General features: G+C 48.1%; 1 protein-coding gene across 2 annotated transcripts in view; it reads left to right on the forward strand.

The window, feature by feature from the left end:
* Positions 1–20268, forward strand: part of LOC146839098 (uncharacterized) — a 91952-nt gene that overhangs the window by 11249 nt on the left and 60435 nt on the right. The window contains exon 1 of one of the 2 annotated variants that reach the window (XM_085603124.1): positions 10114–10161. The exons of the other annotated variant lie outside the window; for it this stretch is intronic. The gene's annotated coding sequence lies outside the window, so the exon portion shown is untranslated. Of the gene's footprint in view, positions 1–10113; positions 10162–20268 lie in introns of those variants that run through there. 2 annotated transcript variants of the gene reach the window in all.

A 20268-nucleotide genomic window follows, 5' to 3' on the forward strand; every position in this document is an offset into this window, starting at 1 on the left:
GGGAGATTGCAGTCATTATCCCACCCTTTGCCCTTCCTGCTAATGATGGCACAGCTGGAACATTAAACGGCTAAAAGCCATCAATCTCCTTATCAGTTTGACTCCATGTCTCCTGAAAACACAGGATGTCATGACCACCCACAAAATCCAACCATATCTCATCTTCTAATCTGGTGGAAAGTCCTGCAATGTTCCATGAGATTAGGCGGAGCTTTGATTCCCCCAAATTATCACCTACAAGGTCCAAACAATTTGGTGAGTCTAACCGAGAAGCAGACAAATTCAATTCACGGCCTATGTTAACATGAGACTCTAAGTTTAAAGGATTAACAATATGTACATCACTAACTGTAACATCCTCCACAGAGCTAATGTTTAGTCTTTTACCCTTATTCTCACACAAAGTTGGCTGTACTGTCGAAGGTGCATTTTCCAGTCTGCTAGTTGATGGTCAATCTAACTCCTCCATTCCCACTAATGGATAAAAGCGATTTCTTAGGGGAATATTATTGTTATTATTCGGTGACCACCCTAAATATTCCTCTCCTTGGAATCTCATTCTTGGATAATTATAGGGTGGTTGCATAGGATTGTTACTCATAGGCCCCCTAAGGAAACCATCACCCCGGTGGTTCATACCGGGGTTATTATGGGGCAGTCGTACAGCAGCATTACTCTTTATCCACCTAGGACGTGTTTCACTCTGTAATCTAACCCTTGGGTAATTATAGCACAGATTAGGGGAAACATATTTCAAATTTGGGTAAAAGTATTCCAAACCTATGCATTGAATATCCCCCGATCTGCCAAATCTTGGTTCACGGCAAATCAAATGTTTAACCCAACTATCCATAAAGTTTATAAGGATACACTCCCCCTCTAGATCTGTCACACTTGGCCCCACCCAAGGGACCCTTTGCACACTTAGTATTTTTGTTTTAGCAGCTGGGGGGAGTGGCCTGTTTTTATTAAGCCAAAAGGTTACTTTATTTTCAAGATCCTGATTTGATTCCAAGCGATTTGGCGCTAATACTGGGACACCTGTCAAGATTGCCATAAATGGGGCAGAATCAGGGGGTAAATTTACACAAACATGTTTATTTAAAGGAACTTTTTCTTTAGGAGTAAATGACTTGGATGTTGATGCTATAGCTGCTACAGTCTTTAACTGAGAACCCACAGTAACCGCCAATGTAGGCTCAGTCAAAGCTGTTTGTGAGAGGACTTCCTGGGGGTCCGCAACTACAGATGTTTGTGGCGCTTTAGTTTGATTTTTCTGACCCACCTTCTTAGTTGTAATACAATTATCCAAGATCTCAGGAGATTTGCTGTTCTTTACTAATGTTTCAAGAGAGTGGGTGTTAGCTGATATGAGATATTCTAATTGATCGAGTTTTAAATTGACAATTTGCGTTCTCTCTAGGAGGGGCATCAAAAGGCTTTTTATTCGCTTTTCAATGATTACCAAAAATTCATCATTATTATGTAAGCAGCAAGAAGTAACATCCCCAAGAGGGATACCCCTTTGTTTAACTGGATTCACTACATCTTTTACGGTGTTTGTCATTGCTGATTTAATTCTGCTTCCCTTTTTCAGACCCCCTCCTCTTTTCCGTTTACTAGTATTTTCTACTACCGGGTCAGAATCCAGGACCTGGGGTTGCATTAAAATGGGCCCTGTATTAGTCAGATTGCAATGTTGGATACTATCACCAGTAGTATTTAGCGGTATGCGGCCATCATTTGGGCAGTCCACCATATCAATCATCGAAATTGGTTGGGAATCAGGAATTTCTACGAGGATTGGGCTAACTTCCAAATTATTAGCCACACTTTTTTCAGGAGAGATTACAGAACCAATCCGGCCCAAAGAAGAGCGTTTCCCAGTTACTAAATCTAGTGACAAGCGCTTTTCAGTAAGGGCAATTTTTTTTTCCAATATCCCTGTTGCCCGTATAATAAAATCATCTAAAGTTCCAGTTGCTTTGATGCTACTCGATTTTAACGTTACCTGCCTATCCTTCCCAGAACGTAGGGCCATCATACAAACAGTTAAGAAAATAATTAAAAAGAAAAGAAAATGTTGATAAAACCAAAACCTAATCAAAACCAACCAGTAAATAAAAACCTACTAACAATACTTAATATAATTTACAAAATACTTTGAGTCCATGAAGAAAGATAGTGAGCCCGGCCCGTCCTCTTACGTCCTTGGACGGCCTTAGACGGCCCGCCCTTTGCCCGGGCTTCACCCCGGTCTGCGCCCCGCTCGCGTCCCGCTCGCACGATAGTGGGCGTGGGTTATATAGCGGGAGGAGGAGTGGCCAGGAAGAGGGACCAGGTGCGGTGAACCAATTGCGAGGAAAGGCACCCTGGGCCTCGCAGTCCCAGCAACAGCAGCAACCTCCTGGGATGTCAGCGCTATACAAGATTCCCCAAGTGCTCCTCAAAGAAATGGCAGGTAAAATGAGTTAAAAAACAAAGTCCGCCCCTACGAGCGGCACCCCAAATGGACTCCACACGAGTTTTATAAAACAAGTATAAACTTTATATAGAAAGATATGCGACATGACCACACAATACACAAACCGACATATAAGAATGGAAAAACAGAGTAGGTCGCACACTGCTCGTCATACTAGCAAATAGCCCCATAGAACTCTGGATACTGTAGTGGCAGCGGAGAGTACGCCTATGCCACGAGTGTAAAAAATAATGCCATCCCTGGACACGTGTTTCGAGGTAATTGCCTCTCGTCAGCAGGGAGCAGGTAGGTGTGAGGGGTGCCAAGTAGACTGCCAAAATATTAAAGGTAAAATACCTCTCACGGCGCGCAGGTGCGGTACCAAGGCTCGTCAGCCCAACGCGCTCAAGGGAGCTTAAATACAAAAACAGAGTAGGTCGCACACTGCTCGTCATACTAGCAAATAGCCCCATAGAACTCTGGATACTGTAGTGGCAGCGGAGAGTACGCCTATGCCACGAGTGTAAAAAATAATGCCATCCCTGGACACGTGTTTCGAGGTAATTGCCTCTCGTCAGCAGGGAGCAGGTAGGTGTGAGGGGTGCCAAGTAGACTGCCAAAATATTAAAGGTAAAATACCTCTCACGGCGCGCAGGTGCGGTACCAAGGCTCGTCAGCCCAACGCGCTCAACTTGCTGGTGTGACGAGCAGTGTGCGACCAACTTTTGCACAATTTATGACGGCTCCCTTGAGCTAACGGGCTGACGAGCCTTGGATCTGCACCTGCGCGCCATGAGAGGTACTTGACCTGTTTTTAATTACATTTTGGCAGTCCACACGGCACCCCTTTACACTGACCTGCTCCCTGCTGACGAGAGGCAACTACCTCGAAACACGTGTCCAGGGATGGCTAACGCAACACATACTGTTCTTTTTACACATCGTGGCATAGGCGTACCCGCCGTCGCCACTACATTTACCACAGTCCTTTGGGGCAACTTGCTGGTGTGACGAGCAGTGTGCGACCAACTTTTGCACAATTTATGACGGCTCCCTTGAGCTAACGGGCTGACGAGCCTTGGATCTGCACCTGCGCGCCATGAGAGGTACTTGACCTGTTTTTAATTACATTTTGGCAGTCCACACGGCACCCCTTTACACTGACCTGCTCCCTGCTGACGAGAGGCAACTACCTCGAAACACGTGTCCAGGGATGGCTAACGCAACACATACTGTTCTTTTTACACATCGTGGCATAGGCGTACCCGCCGTCGCCACTACATTTACCACAGTCCTTTGGGGCAACTTGCTGGTGTGACGAGCAGTGTGCGACCAACTTTTGCACAATTTATGACGGCTCCCTTGAGCTAACGGGCTGACGAGCCTTGGATCTGCACCTGCGCGCCATGAGAGGTACTTGACCTGTTTTTAATTACATTTTGGCAGTCCACACGGCACCCCTTTACACTGACCTGCTCCCTGCTGACGAGAGGCAACTACCTCGAAACACGTGTCCAGGGATGGCTAACGCAACACATACTGTTCTTTTTACACATCGTGGCATAGGCGTACCCGCCGTCGCCACTACATTTACCACAGTCCTTTGGGGCAACTTGCTGGTGTGACGAGCAGTGTGCGACCAACTTTTGCACAATTTATGACGGCTCCCTTGAGCTAACGGGCTGACGAGCCTTGGATCTGCACCTGCGCGCCATGAGAGGTACTTGACCTGTTTTTAATTACATTTTGGCAGTCCACACGGCACCCCTTTACACTGACCTGCTCCCTGCTGACGAGAGGCAACTACCTCGAAACACGTGTCCAGGGATGGCTAACGCAACACATACTGTTCTTTTTACACATCGTGGCATAGGCGTACCCGCCGTCGCCACTACATTTACCACAGTCCTTTGGGGCAACTTGCTGGTGTGACGAGCAGTGTGCGACCAACTTTTGCACAATTTATGACGGCTCCCTTGAGCTAACGGGCTGACGAGCCTTGGATCTGCACCTGCGCGCCATGAGAGGTACTTGACCTGTTTTTAATTACATTTTGGCAGTCCACACGGCACCCCTTTACACTGACCTGCTCCCTGCTGACGAGAGGCAACTACCTCGAAACACGTGTCCAGGGATGGCTAACGCAACACATACTGTTCTTTTTACACATCGTGGCATAGGCGTACCCGCCGTCGCCACTACATTTACCACAGTCCTTTGGGGCAACTTTCTGGTGTGACGAGCAGTGTGCGACCAACTTTTGCACAATTTATGACGGCTCCCTTGAGCTAACGGGCTGACGAGCCTTGGATCTGCACCTGCGCGCCATGAGAGGTACTTGACCTGTTTTTAATTACATTTTGGCAGTCCACACGGCACCCCTTTACACTGACCTGCTCCCTGCTGACGAGAGGCAACTACCTCGAAACACGTGTCCAGGGATGGCTAACGCAACACATACTGTTCTTTTTACACATCGTGGCATAGGCGTACCCGCCGTCGCCACTACATTTACCACAGTCCTTTGGGGCAACTTGCTGGTGTGACGAGCAGTGTGCGACCAACTTTTGCACAATTTATGACGGCTCCCTTGAGCTAACGGGCTGACGAGCCTTGGATCTGCACCTGCGCGCCATGAGAGGTACTTGACCTGTTTTTAATTACATTTTGGCAGTCCACACGGCACCCCTTTACACTGACCTGCTCCCTGCTGACGAGAGGCAACTACCTCGAAACACGTGTCCAGGGATGGCTAACGCAACACATACTGTTCTTTTTACACATCGTGGCATAGGCGTACCCGCCGTCGCCACTACATTTACCACAGTCCTTTGGGGCAACTTGCTGGTGTGACGAGCAGTGTGCGACCAACTTTTGCACGACATATAAGAATGGGTTGTATTCTTTTCGGTGGGTTGGTAGGTTCCAATTCCAACCACCACCTTCACAATGTTATACTGGTCGTAATGCTAAAATCACACACGTTGCAAAGGAAAAATAATAGTGCAATGCGTAACGATACAATCCTGTGCTGGGCAAAGGAGAAATAATATAATGTGTAACGATACGCCCCTGTACCTTGCAATGGGAGAAATAATGCAATGCGTACCGCTACAATCATGTACTTTGCAATTAAATAATAATGCAATGCGCACCGCTAAAATCATGTACTTTGCAATGAAGGAATAATGCAATATAGCACGCTACAATCATGTACTTTGCAATGAAGAAATAATGCAATGCGAGCCGCTACACCCAGGTACTTGTCAATGTGGAAATAACGCAATTCGTAGCGCTACAAGCTTGTACTTCGATATGCAGAAATAATGTCGGGCATCATAAGACAGTCCAGCAGTTCGTTAGCAGCAATATTGGCAATGTGTATTACAACAGTCAGCTTCTTCGATAAGAGTTGCTCTCCCACACGTATCCACAATGACACCAAGCACCGCTTCTCACTCTGGCCGCAGTACTACGGGCCCCGTTCCGAGCCGAAGCAAAGGCTCACGTCGCCAGAAGGAACGAGAGACCGAGAGAGTGTCCCTCAGAGCCCGCACCCCGCCCAGGTGTCGATCCACATTACCTGGGGGCGCGACCCCACTCTCCTCTCCTTCTTCAGCGAACTGGGCCTTCAATGTGGGACTTCCTGAATGGGCCTCAGCATCTCGGCCTGGCAGCTCAACTCCTCCGGAGCTGCCGGTCTGGGCCACGAGTGTTAGGAAGATCTCAGGCGGCCGCATGGCACACGTAACCCACGCCTCTGAGATTTACGTTTCTCCGGGCGCGTAGGCAACAGCACCCTTCGGGTCTCTTCTGGTACGAAGCCACACACACAACGCTGATGGGACCTCACATCGACACTGAGTGCACCCTCACCAGGCACTCCTTCCTGCGATCCTATTCAGCACCAAGACACGCACACAGCACGGTAGAGACTCACTTTCTTCCGGTTCACACAATAATCAGCCGAACACCTCCACAGTCTCAGGCTGCACCAAAGCACGCACACTGCTTCACTGAGACTTACTCTTATTCCAGTGCCCCGATCTCCAGGCGCTATTCTCCAACGCCTCGGGCTGCACCATGACACGCTCACCATGTCCGAGCCTCACTTCTCCTCCGGTGGACAAGTTGACCAGGAGCTCCTCACCAGCACCTCCGTTGCACCACGACATGCACCCAGCACGTCCGAGACTCACTTCACCACTGATGCACAAGTTGACCAGCGTGCCTCACCAGCACCTCCGGTGCACCACGACACACTCCCAGCGCGTCTGAGACTCACTTCACCACCGATGCACATGCCGACCAGGCGCTCTTCCTCCGGTGCACCACGACACACTCCCTGCGTGTTTGAGTCTCACTTCACCTCCAATGCACAAGTTGACCAGGCGCTCCTCACCAGCACCTCCGGTGCACCACGACACACTCCCAGCGTGTCCGAGACTCACTTCACCACTGATGCACACGCCAACCAGGTGCTCTTCCTCCGGTGCACAACGACACGCTCCCAGCGCGTCCGAGTTTTGCTTCATCTTCGTGTGCCCAAGATCACAGGGCACACCTTCCGAGGGTCTCAGGCTGCCACAGCACGCACTCACCGCGTCGCTTGAAACTTCTCCAGAAACTTTTCTGTTCCTGTGTTTCCAAACTAGGAGTCAGCTCACCTTGGGCCCTTGGGGTTATAAGACACAGCACGAAGCACAGTCTTCTTCAAGCAGGGGGACCCACAGAACAAAGCATAGTCCCTACAACCTCTTCCTTGGTTCCAACGGCAAACTGCAGACTAGCCCCAGATCACGAAGCAAGGGTTAGTCCTTTCCAGCAGTCTCTTCAGTTGCTTTTCCCTTAGTGGAGGTTCCTCTTGACCACGAAATGGGTTTAAGCCTTTTCAGTCTCAATCCATTTCTATTCCATTCCAAAATGTAGGGGTTTTAGCTCTCCTAGTTATACCCCTCAGTGTCTTTGAAGTTCGTTGTGCTCAGGGGTCCCTGACCCTTGCCTAAATCAGTTCTGGGTGTCTCCCTCCCAGTGTCACCTTTCTCCCTTTGATACTGGGGGTCTGGATCCTTAATCACTCGGCAGTAGATGGGTCAATTGTTTAATAGCAGCAACCCAGGCCTCTTCACCTCGTAGGCTTCTCCTCCCCTTACACTCCAGATGCAGGTCAGCCTGGTGCCATCTCAACCCCTCCCTGGGTCAAGACCTCCCTCAGCTCCTCTCACCTCTCAGATCCAGACAGTCAATCCACATTCAGCAGAGACACACAGAAATGCTTAAAGCACAAAACTCAGCCACTTTCTAAAAGAGTGGCTTCTGAATACACAGTGACAAAACCTCTTTCATAGAAAGATGTGTTCTGACACAGTGAGTTCATACATACTAAACTTCACCTCTCCATTTTAAACCTATGGGAAACTAGGCTAACAAACACAACACCAAGCCTCCCCATTCTGTCCTATGGGCAGGATGGCCTTTCACCAGTGAAAAAACGAAATGGAGTGTTTTCCACTGTCAGGACATAGCACACACCTCAGTATATATCCTGCCTTTCACCTACGCTGCACCCTGCCCAAGGGTAACCCGGGACCTACCATAGGGGTGCCTAATGTGCACGCAAAAGGGAAAGTAGGGCCTGACAAGTGGTTACACTTGTCAGGACAACATGCTAACTTAGCAAACTGCGCGCAGCCCCACACTATAGGCCTAAGTTCCCTCTCCGCGCACCTATGCCTTACTAGCCCTGGAACACACAGTGCACATCACTTTACTAGTAAGGCAAACATACCAATCATGGACAACCAATTACCATTACACTTTACACAGGAAACACTTGTACTTTGACACTGATCAGCAGTGGCAAAGTACCCACAGCATCTAAATTGGCAGCTCTATGTCAGGAAAATGGTCTAGGGGGAAACCAAAAAGTTTAGGGAACTTTAGCCAAAAGGCCAAGCCCCACAGTACCCATAGGCCAAATAAGTAGCCTCTTCCCCTTACAAATTGTTGTATCTGGGCAGCCAAGCACCTACAACATTGCTGCCACAGCAACCACATGAAGAAAGACAGGGAGGGACCCACTGCAGGTCCAATCAACCATGCAACAATAATCCTGCCACTCCCTCACAATCCTCACCAGGACAGCCGTGCATATTGTGCAAATGAAGATGCTGCTGGGAAAGAGTAGGTAAGAAGCTGCACAATGCTGCCTAACTGGGATCATCCCCTTGCAGATGGGTACCTGGCACCCGGGAATTAGTGAGAACTCGAATGGTTCGTCAAGGGTTCATGTATCTACAATGTACAATGTACCGTTCCAGTACTGGTGCACTGGTATGGTGAAGTCATTGCCTCCACCTGCATGGCAGGTCACAAGTGCACCGCCTAGAAGCGTGTGTGCTCCCCCGATGAGCTGATAAAAAAATGTGAATGATTTTTCAAAGAAGCTATGACCGAAGGAATCTGGGCCAAATTGGCCAGTGGCCAGGGCACAAGTCGGGGGTCCACGTGGGTCCACGCGGGTTCACTGCGTCCACCCACTCTTTTCACAGGGTCGTCCACCCTGCAAGAAGCTGGGCCCAAATGAAAAATGACGAACTTGTCCCAGTGTAATTTCCATGCACCGGGATGCACTCTCTACTTTCTTTCAGAACAGCAACGTGCAGGCAGTGAGGGGGCTTTCGTATTTCAGACTCCAGCTGGTCCCAAAACAAAAGCCGAATTTAAGGGCCATGAGGCCTCCTTGTGTTCCTCTATCCTGGCTGGGAGCTATCTGATCAGTGGTCACACCTAGATACAAGGGAGGGGAAACAAAGGCTCACAGCTTGTTATCGCTTCACAAATACTCAAGAGAGGAGTGCTTTTTACTTACTTTAATCCCTGTATATAAGGGATCTGCATACACTGTAAGAATGTCAAATGTGTTAGCGTGTTCTAGTATGTACACAAATAACATTTTAAACACCATTATTTTATTTTTTTATACCCTTAAGATATTTAAAAATGTGGACTTTGCAACCAGTTAAGCAGAACAGGTTTACTGCCACATTTCACCTTGTTTCCAATTTTTTTGTGGAAGAGGTTTTACTAAATAAATGTATAAATTGAGGCTCACATTTTGCGTCAGGGATTCGTCACTTTTTTGGCACAACCCCGAAGCAAAATTTCATTTGTTAAATCTTGTAATGAGCTGAAATGTACTCATGATAGACCTGCGAAACATATGTGTGAGATGTTAAGATCTGATGTTGCGCTGTGATTTCATGCACCATAAATGTCACTTGCATACTGCCTAACTTGGTTAGTCCTCCCACTTCTTTTTTTAGGACTTGTGCCCTGCCAGTGGTCAAATGGGGCTGGCCCAAAGCCCTGTCCCTATCAATAATTGTTGGCAAAAACTGCTGGTTAGCGGCAGACCTAAAAAAAGGTTTGTCACCTACCGGACACGTCCGGATTAATGAGCTTAATTTCTTGCATTAATTTTATGTGTGTAAAATGAGGTAAGTAGATTTGTGTTCATGTCTAGCATTTTATTCATGAGTGTGCCATAGAGAAGACAAATGCACTCCTTTTCATTCACAGAGATGGTTAAAGTCCTCTAGACTTATCTTCAGTCCTTTCTTGTTCTCGCCTTAGAAATGTCTCAGTAGCCTTGGAGGACCAGCCCCTTCGTGTCCACTCCACACATAAAGGACAAAGTAAGTAGCCGTGGGATATATTGATGGGTTTCTTTATTTGAATATCCAGTTTCACTTTTGCATCGCTCATTCAGTAGCTTGTTACAGGGCAGGTTAATATTTCACGCCACTTAATTCAGTTCTACGTGTAACCACTAGGGTTAACTCACTGTTAATTAAGGACCTTTAGTATATTAGCACCGCCTTCTTAGTTGCTTCATGCATGCAACATCTTCTCATCATCCCAGGACAGCCTGTCATCATGCTGCCATGTGCTCACATGCCAAACCAGACTCCTGTACTCTTCTCACGCTCGACTGCCTCTTTTTGGCCCTGTGTTGCTAGAGTTACAGTAAAATGGCAACTCGTTCCTCAATAGAACCTTGAAGCAAAACAGGCGAAAAGGTATAAAAAAGAAAATACTCGCCTCCCCCAAAGGCCGCCATATTTAGAAGTTGTGCCAGGTTCACTGGAGAGGCCGTCCTCCCGGTACCTGACCTCATTGGAGATTCATGCATGGCAAGTCTTTGGTTCTCAGGGTATCTCCATTTCCTCATCCATGGCATTATACTTCTTTGGAGTGCCAGTGTCAGCAGAGGGTGGTCCCCTCTCTTCTCTCAGGCCCTGGTTGTGCCTCTAGGGTTTCTCTGGAAGGGTTCCCAGCATTGCCTCTGGTTTTTCTGCTGCCAGACGGAGTTGGGTTCGTACTGAGGCTCCACCGGCATTGCGACATTCAGGCGACTCGGGAGGACCTTTGGCTGTTCCATCTTTACCTTGTTTTCCTCCCTTCAGCACCTTCACAGGATCCTACAAAATGATCTCACTTCTTGATTCTTTTCCTGCTGAACGTTAGTCACCCTTTGAATGGTTTGCCCGGACCTTTCCTCTTTCAGACCCCTTTATACCTACTTCTTGGGTTTGTCTTTTCAGGGGAGACCTTTATCTTTGTGCATCCCGGCAAGTCCCACCTCTCTCTAAGTGTCCACAGCGCCCTCTCCCAGTCATTGCCTATGAGTAAAGATATGTGGTCAGGACTAGTTTGGTGTACTCCCGGCCAGCAGTTTGTACTATAGCAGGAAAAATGTCTGCACAATTTACAATAGTAAATTATCCCTTTCTATCACACCAAACATCTTTGCTCCCCTTGACCAACATCCATGACATTTGCAAGTAAGAATCTGAGTTGCTGCCAAATTTCAAGCAGATTCATCTAATGCGGCTTCATTTATTATCTGGAACAAAGAGGACATTTCCTATGGAAACATCACAGCAACTCAAAGCACACAGTTGTGGTTACTGTCATACATGCATAGGACATGGCTGTTTTTTTTTAACAACAAATTTTATTTGGTCGTTCTGGTGAGAATTTGGCCGTAGCCCTACAAGTAACTGCAAGAAGCAAAATAAATAAGGAATACCGACATTTTTAAACAGTTGCAATACCTGCGAAACATGCAGGTGACGTAACATAAACAAAATGCAGACCTTGCCAGATCCCAGTAATTGTGCAAGTGGTACATTCACAGAATGGTCGGCTGTGGCATGATATGGAACAAATTGGCCAGTGGATGTGTGCATAGGTAGTGGTTCCTGTCAGGGGTCAGAGGATGGTAAGGGGGAAGATCAATCCGACGATACGTCGCCCATCGGGTCTAAATTTTTCTATGTTTTTTGGGGCAGCCACAGGCCAGAAACACCGCAATCTCAGCACCCATACATCTGTCAAGTTTGGTCTTCCATTTGCCTATAGTCGTGGGAGCGATTCCCTTACACATCTGCGCAATATCGCGCTTGGACATGGTGAGGGCTAGGAAGAGTAGATGTTGCTTGTATTTATTTCCCCCACTGTCGTCAGTACTGTGCAATAGGAAGAGTCGTGGGTCAAGGGGGAGTTCCCATGATAACACCTCACTTAAACATGATGATACCCTGCACCAAAAGGGCTGCAATGCACTGCAGCTCCAGACCGTATGCAAAAATGTACCATCCTCCCTCTCACAACGCAAACATGTAGGGGACTGGATAACGCCCATCTTCCAGAGCCTAGCCTGTGTATAGTACATGCGGTGTAATTACTTGAACTGTATAAGGCAGTATCATGTGGACACAGCAGCCCCCCAGGGGATACCAATGGCCTCGGCCTAGTCGTCGTCTGTCATGTCAGGGATATCTTCTTGCCGTGCTCTTCTAGTCTTATCAAGTGTCGTCTGTGTGTGAGTCATCAAGATTTGATATATTTGCCTGATTTTATGTAGGCCCAAGTCCCCCATCAATAGGCGGCCCTCAAGAAGGTAAAACTCCGGTAGCGTCTCCAAGGCATGAACCAAGGGGGTCAAGGCATGACGGAATTTGAGGTATTTGTAGAATTGTGTCCTATGTAACTGGAATTCTACTTGTAATTGTTGAAAAGATTTCAATGTGGTGCCTCGCATCACATCGCCCAGGGTCGATATCCCTACTAGGTCTCACCCGCAAAATCCCCTCAGCGCCGTCACCAGGCGGAGGTACGTGCCTTGCCACAATGGGGTTGTTTGACTAAGGGTCCCGCGCCATCCCATCTGTCGGACCATAGTCCGCCAGACCTGTGTCACCACTCTATTAGCTGGGGGCAGAGCGTTTCCAGTACTATTGAGGAACTGGAGAAGGGGGGGTCCCCTCCATTGCCACGTGCTCTATCACAAGAGCTGGGTCAGTTAAGAAGTTATACCACCATTCATTTATTATCAGTAAATGAGAGGCTACATGATATGCATAGATATCGGCTGCTGCTATACCCCCACAGTACGTAGACTGTGTTCAGGTGTGAAGTGTGACCTGAATCGCTCCTCCGTTCCAGAGAAATTTATTCTGTATGGCATTGGCTTGTGCAAACCAGGATCGTGGAATTTTATAGGGGAATGTTTGTAATCTGTATAATACTCTAGGTAAATAAACCATCTTAAAAATGGCAGAACGCTCATATAGTGACAATAGGAGGGAGGACCAAATTCTCATTTCACAAGTGAGGCTTGTAATCAATGGATTAATGTTATTTGCCCATGAGATCTTAGGGCATGGGGACATGAAGATGCCCAAATATTTAAAACCTCCCATTGCTTGCGACAGCTGTGTCACCCAGGTTTCCCGCCCCTGGTTGCCAAACACTGGGAAGAGCATGGATTTGGCAGGGTTGGTGTGTAGCCCAGTAGTTTCCCCAAACACTCTAAGGATTTGTAAAATGCGGGCCCCGAAAACCACGGGTCCATCATAAAGCAAAGGACGTCATCCGCATATAACGCGATGCGGTCCGATCTCAACTGGGACCATTCAAATCCACAGAGCACCGGGTCGCTCCGGACCCATGCCGCCAAAGGTTCCATTGCTAGGGCAAACAAAAGTGGGGACAGGGGGCATCCCTGTCTGGTGCTCCTTCGGATTGGGAAGGGGTCTGAGTGGTGTCCGTCTATATGGACTGACGCTGTTAAGTCAGTATACAATAGACGGACATATGCTATAAAGCGAGGACCAAAATTTACAGTCTCAAGCAATTGAAATAGGTAGACCCAGCTGAGAGAATCAAATGCCTTATCTATGTCCGCTAACGCTGGGGCCGCCGTCCTGGTATTATGTACCCTTTGTATATTGTGGCGGGTAGCCCGATGGGGCATGAAGCCCGATTGGGCTGGGTGTATTAAGTCGGATACGCATGTCCGTAGGCGATCCGCCAGGACCTTCACTTGTAATTTAGGCTTGAAATTAATGAGTGAGATAGGACGGTATGAAGAGGGGTCTTCCAGAGGGTGACCCCGCTTAAGGAATAGGACTATCTCCGCATGTCGCCAATCTCGGGTTAAGATATTTTGTTCCTGGGCATCCTGTATGGCAGCCAATAGGTGGGGGCCTAACAGGTGCATATTCGGCCTCAGGAACTCCATAGGGAATCCATTGGGTCCAGGGCCCCACCCTGGACGTAGAGCATGCAGGGCCCCGCTCATCTCGACTATTGTAATAGGGGCTTCTAATTGGTCACGCATGTGGTCCATGAGCTTCCGAGGTGGAATATTTACTAGGAATTCCACTATTTGGGCTTCTGAGATCTGTTTGCGACACTTGTAGAGGGAGGAAAAGTGCCTTGCGAAATCACAGGCCACCTGTTTCGGTGATGAGCATAGAATCCCCTCAGTATCATGGATGGTAGGGACCACAGCGGGGGATTTGTCGACATGGCACAGCCTGTGGATCATTTTGCTCGACTTATCTGCCCATTGGTATATCCAATGTTGCGATGCCTCCCATATCTCTTTCGTTTCTCCCATCAGATATTGCAGTATGGTTTGTTGCACTTGCAACAAGTTGTGTTGGAGAGTAGGGCTGGGGTCCCTACTAAGTTGTGCTGCCAGGGTCGAGCAGTAGCAGCATTCCCCACCGCCCAGCGCCTTGAGACCCTCACGGGTAAGTAGTGCACTTTACAAATCATATGATTGGTTGATTGATAGGGTTGCATGCCTTGACTCTAGGTCTGTCAGCTGCTTTTGTTGCTCACGTTTCTCTTTGGTGCGGTAGCTAATTTCGGCTCCACGTATGGTGGGTTTTAGGGCCTCCTATAGGATGCCCCGAGATGGGGCGGAAGCAACATTAACGTCCAAGTATTCTGATGTTGCCACATGTAGCATGCCCTGCTAGTCCGGGCTTCGAAGGTGCCAAGGGGACATCCGCCACCTAAAGTGGGGTCTATGAGAGCAAGTGTGAAGTTTAAGGGAGATAGGGGAATGGTCTGAGAGCCCTCGGGGAGGTGGGCTACTTGAGTAAACCTATGGAGATATATGCAAGGTGTGAAGAAGTAATTCAATCGGGATTGCGAACCGTGGACCGCAGACATGAGCTATCACTTTCCTCAGAGATAAAAACTCAGCAGAATCCAGGTACATCAATAAGGGGTCCACCTCCTGACATCCCCAACTCTGAATATGTGCACAGAGTGTTAGAGCGATCAGGCGAAGGAAGGATAGGAAAGGAACAGCAGGGAAAAGGAACCTGCAATACTAAGAATACCATCAAAACATGAAAGGCTACTCTCATAGAGTCTCACTAGTCTTTATCTAAACCTTGCTCAGCTGAAGAACTTCTTTAACATTTGCAAGCAACTGGAACTCTCTCATTCTTGTCCTATACCATGCTTACAATACAGAAGTTAACATACAGAAGTTAATATATTACTTTGCATCAGAAACAAACATACCTCCCCAACCAGTATGTCTACAGGCAGACCACATACGTACCGGTTATCACACTTTAGGAATGAGAAGATGTCCAATGGAAAACAAAATAAAATAAACAAGAGATGCTGGTGTAGGTGCAGAGTCTGACATAAAGGAGAGCTTTTCCAAAAGACCAATATATTGTTTTCCAGCTCCAAGTTAGAAGCCACCGCTGTTCCTCAAAAGAAAGTTGGGGACTTGGGTAATGGAATAATTAGAAAATGATACCAATAAATTATGCCACACGGAATCGGTAATGCATGGTTAAGACTCACCACTGCATTCCGCTATGGCCATCCAAGTAATTCCACAATCCAGTTTTATCGTGCCGAATCGGTAGTAATGTGTGGTTCAGATTCACCACTGCATTCCGCTCTTGCCTTCCAAATAATACCGCAATACAGAGTTTAATATGCCGAATCGGTAATGCGTGGTTCAGACTCACCACCGCATTCCGCTCTGGCCATATACTTGTTCCACATCTACCCATATGCAAATGCCCAAGCTTCATCAACGGCATGACAACGGGAACCTTCGCCGCTGAACGCCACGCTGTGATTAAACCAACAAGGATCCCGTGGACAAACCGTGTCCTGGTTCACTCACCCAGACTACTCTTTCTAGAAACCAATCCTCGGGAAATATCAGTGGAATGCACGCTTCTCCAAGCACGAGCAGTAAATCTAACGGTGCGGCTTTCAAACAGCCGAGACTCTCTCAACACCGAGAGGACCCAACAGGAAACAAGAATTATGCACAACGCGTGCGTGCGTCAGCCATCATTAAAAGCCACTCCGATGCCCAAAGGTCTCCTGGGAAGTGTAGTTCCGATTTAGGTCGATGTGGTATGCGCAACCACGACCTACTTCCTGACTGTAGGCCCACCTGCCAAGCGTCTCCTAGGACCAGGCTTGGAAGGGTTCATCTGATGGAAAGACCGAAAGGCTGTGGGAGCATGCACATTGTGACAGGGCTCCCAAGAGTCATCCTCCGCAGAGTACCCCTTCCAGGAAACCAGATACCATAGCCGACCAATTCGTGTCTGGAGTCCAATATACTGCTGACTTCGTACTCAAGACCCCCATCACAGGAAACCGGAGGAGGCACACACCGTCTTGCCTTTGAAGCGGGTTGCAGAAGGTGTCAATGAAATACTGGGTGTATTTGAAGACTGCCAGGCAACTTCAATTTGAATGCAACCAGGTTAATCGCTTTAACAATGACATACGGTCCAATGTATCTGGGATGGAACACACTGCGTAGTTTAAACTGAAAGTTCTTGTTAACAACCAAACCCGATCACCAACTTGATACTGAATGCCTTTCATTCTGTGCAAGTCCTCCCATTTCTTGTAGACTTGTTTACAGTGTATCAAATGCACCCTGGCTCTCTGATGGTTTGCAACTTCTTCACATGGTCTCTAACCGTAGGTTGATTCGCTATGTCCTCTGGAACGGTGATGGGCAGTGTTCGGGCATCATACCCAAAGGTAGCCAGGAAAGGTGATACTCCTGTTGAGCAATGGCAGGTGTTATTGTAAGCCAGTTTGGACATCCACAGCAAGGATACCCAGGAGTCCTGAGCCTCTTTTGCATAACACTGAAGATATTTCTTAAGAGTCTGTGTAGGAGAGTAGTATCTGCCTCTTATGTTGCACCCACTTTTTTTCTGATGTTTACACTGGTTTCTGGCTATAGTCTGGCTGGGACCCTGCTAATCAGGCCCCCAGCCTCTCTGTTCTCTCTAAACAACTTTGAGTGCATATTAGGTGCACTAGTGATTGGATACTGTGGTGCCTTGTGAGCCCCTAGTATATGGTACCTTATGTACCAAGGGCATAGGTACTTCACAGGCCTACCAGGGTTTAAAGCATGTATTATGCCACCCCTGGGAAGCAGACTAAATCTGACACCACAGGCTTGCTACTGCAGCCTGGGTGAGGTAGTATTAGCACTCCTCACTGAGATATAGGTTCACTATATCTCTCCCTACACACACATATAAACCTATCAGTCACCCCTAAGGCAGGCCCTATCAATCCTGAGTGCAGGGTGCTTGGTTTCCTTGTGAGGGGGTGCCTCTGCCTGAGCAGGGCCCCTCTGCAGCTCTCTGAGACAATTCTCTGGGGCTGTTTGTGAATGCAGTCAAACCATATACTCTTAAGTGCATTATAACCACGCTGTAAATGCTAACATTGGAATGACTGCATCAAAACATTTCGTGTTTGGTGTCAAACGCTTTGGAATCATACTCCCACACCAGTAACTGGTATGGGAGTATGATCCCACCCTTCTAGAGGGATAGACATGTACCCACTGTGGAAACACGGTAGAATCCTGAAGAGCCCTGGCATCACAAAATGGATGCCACCAGCACAGACACTGAGCTGCCCTCCTGCTGCTGACCGAAACTCGCAGTGGGGGAGGCCCAACAATAGGCATCCTGTCACGGGGAGGTGTGACCACCTCCAAGACGGGGTTTAGTGTATTGGGGCTGGGTGGGTGCACTCCTAGAGTGCTTTGAAGTCCTGCACTGGGAGAGCAGTAGGCTCCTCTGTGCATATGCCAGCTCAAACCGGTTCAGGGGCTACCTGCCCCTGCTCTGGCATGAAACTGGACAAAGGGAAGTGGGTGTACCCACCCACTCCCCTGACCCTCCCATAGGTGAGGTCATAGAGCTAGTCTCTCCCTTCCTTTCAGTATAAGTTAGGGAACCCTTGCCATTGCAAACTAGATATCCCTGGACGACGCCCTGAAGAAGAATCCTGGACCTTCGACGTACCACTGCCTCTGGAAGACGGAAGAATCTCCCTTGGAGTCAAGGAGTGACTCCCCTGCTTGGCAGGCACCCAATTTTGCAATCAACGGTCGCAAACTTTCCTGCTCCTGCCGGAGTCCGAAGTCCCTGCAGCCCAGAAAGAGGATTTCCTGACTTCTCCAAGGCCATCGTGAGGCCCCAGCGACGCTGAGGCAAGTGGACCGCACGAGTGACTAGGAACCGCAATACCTAGGTACCAAGCACTCTTTTCGAGTGCAACCCCTTCACGACATTCTACGAACTTGTGCATTGGACCACGTGTGATCCAAGCCTCCAGCAGGATTCCCACTGAAGATCAGAGGCCTACCCCATCCTGAGTGAACGTGGGCCCCTGTTGAGTGAATCCTCCTGAGGCGTCTTTGCGATCCCTTGCCGGTTGGCTTGTGGGTCCCCAGAAGACTTTTCTACAGTTTCAAAGGGATCCCCTAGTTGCTCCAGGCCTGCCCTGACTTACCCTTGCTGGGTGAGTCCCTCAGATCTTGCTGGTCTGCACCGCTGACTTTTTAGCTTTTCCACAAGACTTGCTGTTACCAAGGCTTCTTAGCTCCAATCTGGTCACCGACACCGCAGTAAGCTGCAGACTTTGTGGGACACGCAGAATCCAGCTCCTGGTCATCGTCGACGCCTCCTGGACCTCGTGGCTGAAGAGTCAAGACACCCATGGATCACCTGAAATCACCCGACGACGGTGGGCATCCATCTCCCTTTCCCCGGGTCACTGCCAAGTGACTTTGAAAACTGTCCCCTCTGCTTTCAGGTCTTTCTTCTTCTGAATCCAGCCTTGGATTCCACCGGACACTTCTCCTGTCTTCACAAGCAGCAAGTCTCCTTTGGCTCCCATTGAAAACAACTCTGCGACCAGACACCAAAAGACACCTATGCACCCGGCTTCCCTGGGTGAGGTAACTCCAGCACTACGGTGCTCCTGTGGGTGTTGGCTCTAGAACTACTTACCCTGTAAGTGACTTGCTTGTAGACTCTCCCGAAGTATCCTTAAACTCTAAATTTTCAATCGCGACTTGCTCAATTGAAGTCAACTGGGATCCGCGGCTATGTTCTCACACTGCATGCGTCTCCCGTGGGTCCTTTACTTACCTGCCTTGGGTGGTTTAGTGAGGCCCCAGCACTTCTGAAGGCCCTAGGCCTTGTCCCCTCGCAAGTCGTTATTCTTAAGTCTCTTTTTTAGTATATGGTCTGGTACGCCCCTAGGGCCCCAGCCATATTTGTGCTTAACTTATTGTGAAATGTGGATTTGTGCATATGTTCCTGACTTCTAATCTCATAAAGACGTTAGTAGTGTGTGTCTAGTAATAAATACATATATATTTGATATATATACCTGTGTGATGTCCTTTCATTTAGTAATTCAAGAGATTATAAGGTAAAACAAGCTGCTTTACATTCCTCTAAAGACTTAGCCTGAAGGCTGCTCTCCACAGCTACCACTAGGATAGCTTTCTTTAAAAGGTTGTCTTAAACCTATCTACCATAAGAGTCGAATTGCACTGGTGCAAGGTGTCCACTTTAACTAGTGAACAGCATATACCAGGCCAACTTCTCACATTGGTGGGCAGCGTGGGGGATTCCAGCTTGCCATTGTTTCACCAGAAAATCTTTATTTGAATTACTAACTGAAAACCACTATAGGTACTCAAGGTACATATAAAGTCAAACGTAGTATCAATAAGTTCTACTGAACTTAAAGCTGTGTGTCAAGGGATAGCACACCCTTTCTACAGCTCAAGCTAGGATCAGTAGGCCACAAACTAATGTAGGTAGTACATCACTGCACAACACTAGAATGTCCTTAAGGGTTGGAACCAGTGGGTCCACCCAGCCTCAGTATAAGGACATGACTTTCTCTGAATTGAAAGCAATGTGTGCTGAAAGGCACCTAAAGCTAGGACAGAGTCCCTCCACACTACACCTGATAGATCTGCTGACAGCAGATGAAATTAGATTAGCTCTAGGAGCTAATAGGTCTGAATCAGGGGGTGGGTCAATTACAGTGTCTGGGTCAGATGATGAAAATCAAGATGACCAGGACTCTGTGGTTGAAGGGCCAGATCCATA

The sequence above is a fragment of the Triturus cristatus genome, chromosome 4_2 (assembly GCF_964204655.1).
Source record: "Triturus cristatus chromosome 4_2, aTriCri1.1, whole genome shotgun sequence".
NCBI classification, from domain to species: Eukaryota; Metazoa; Chordata; class Amphibia; order Caudata; family Salamandridae; genus Triturus; species Triturus cristatus.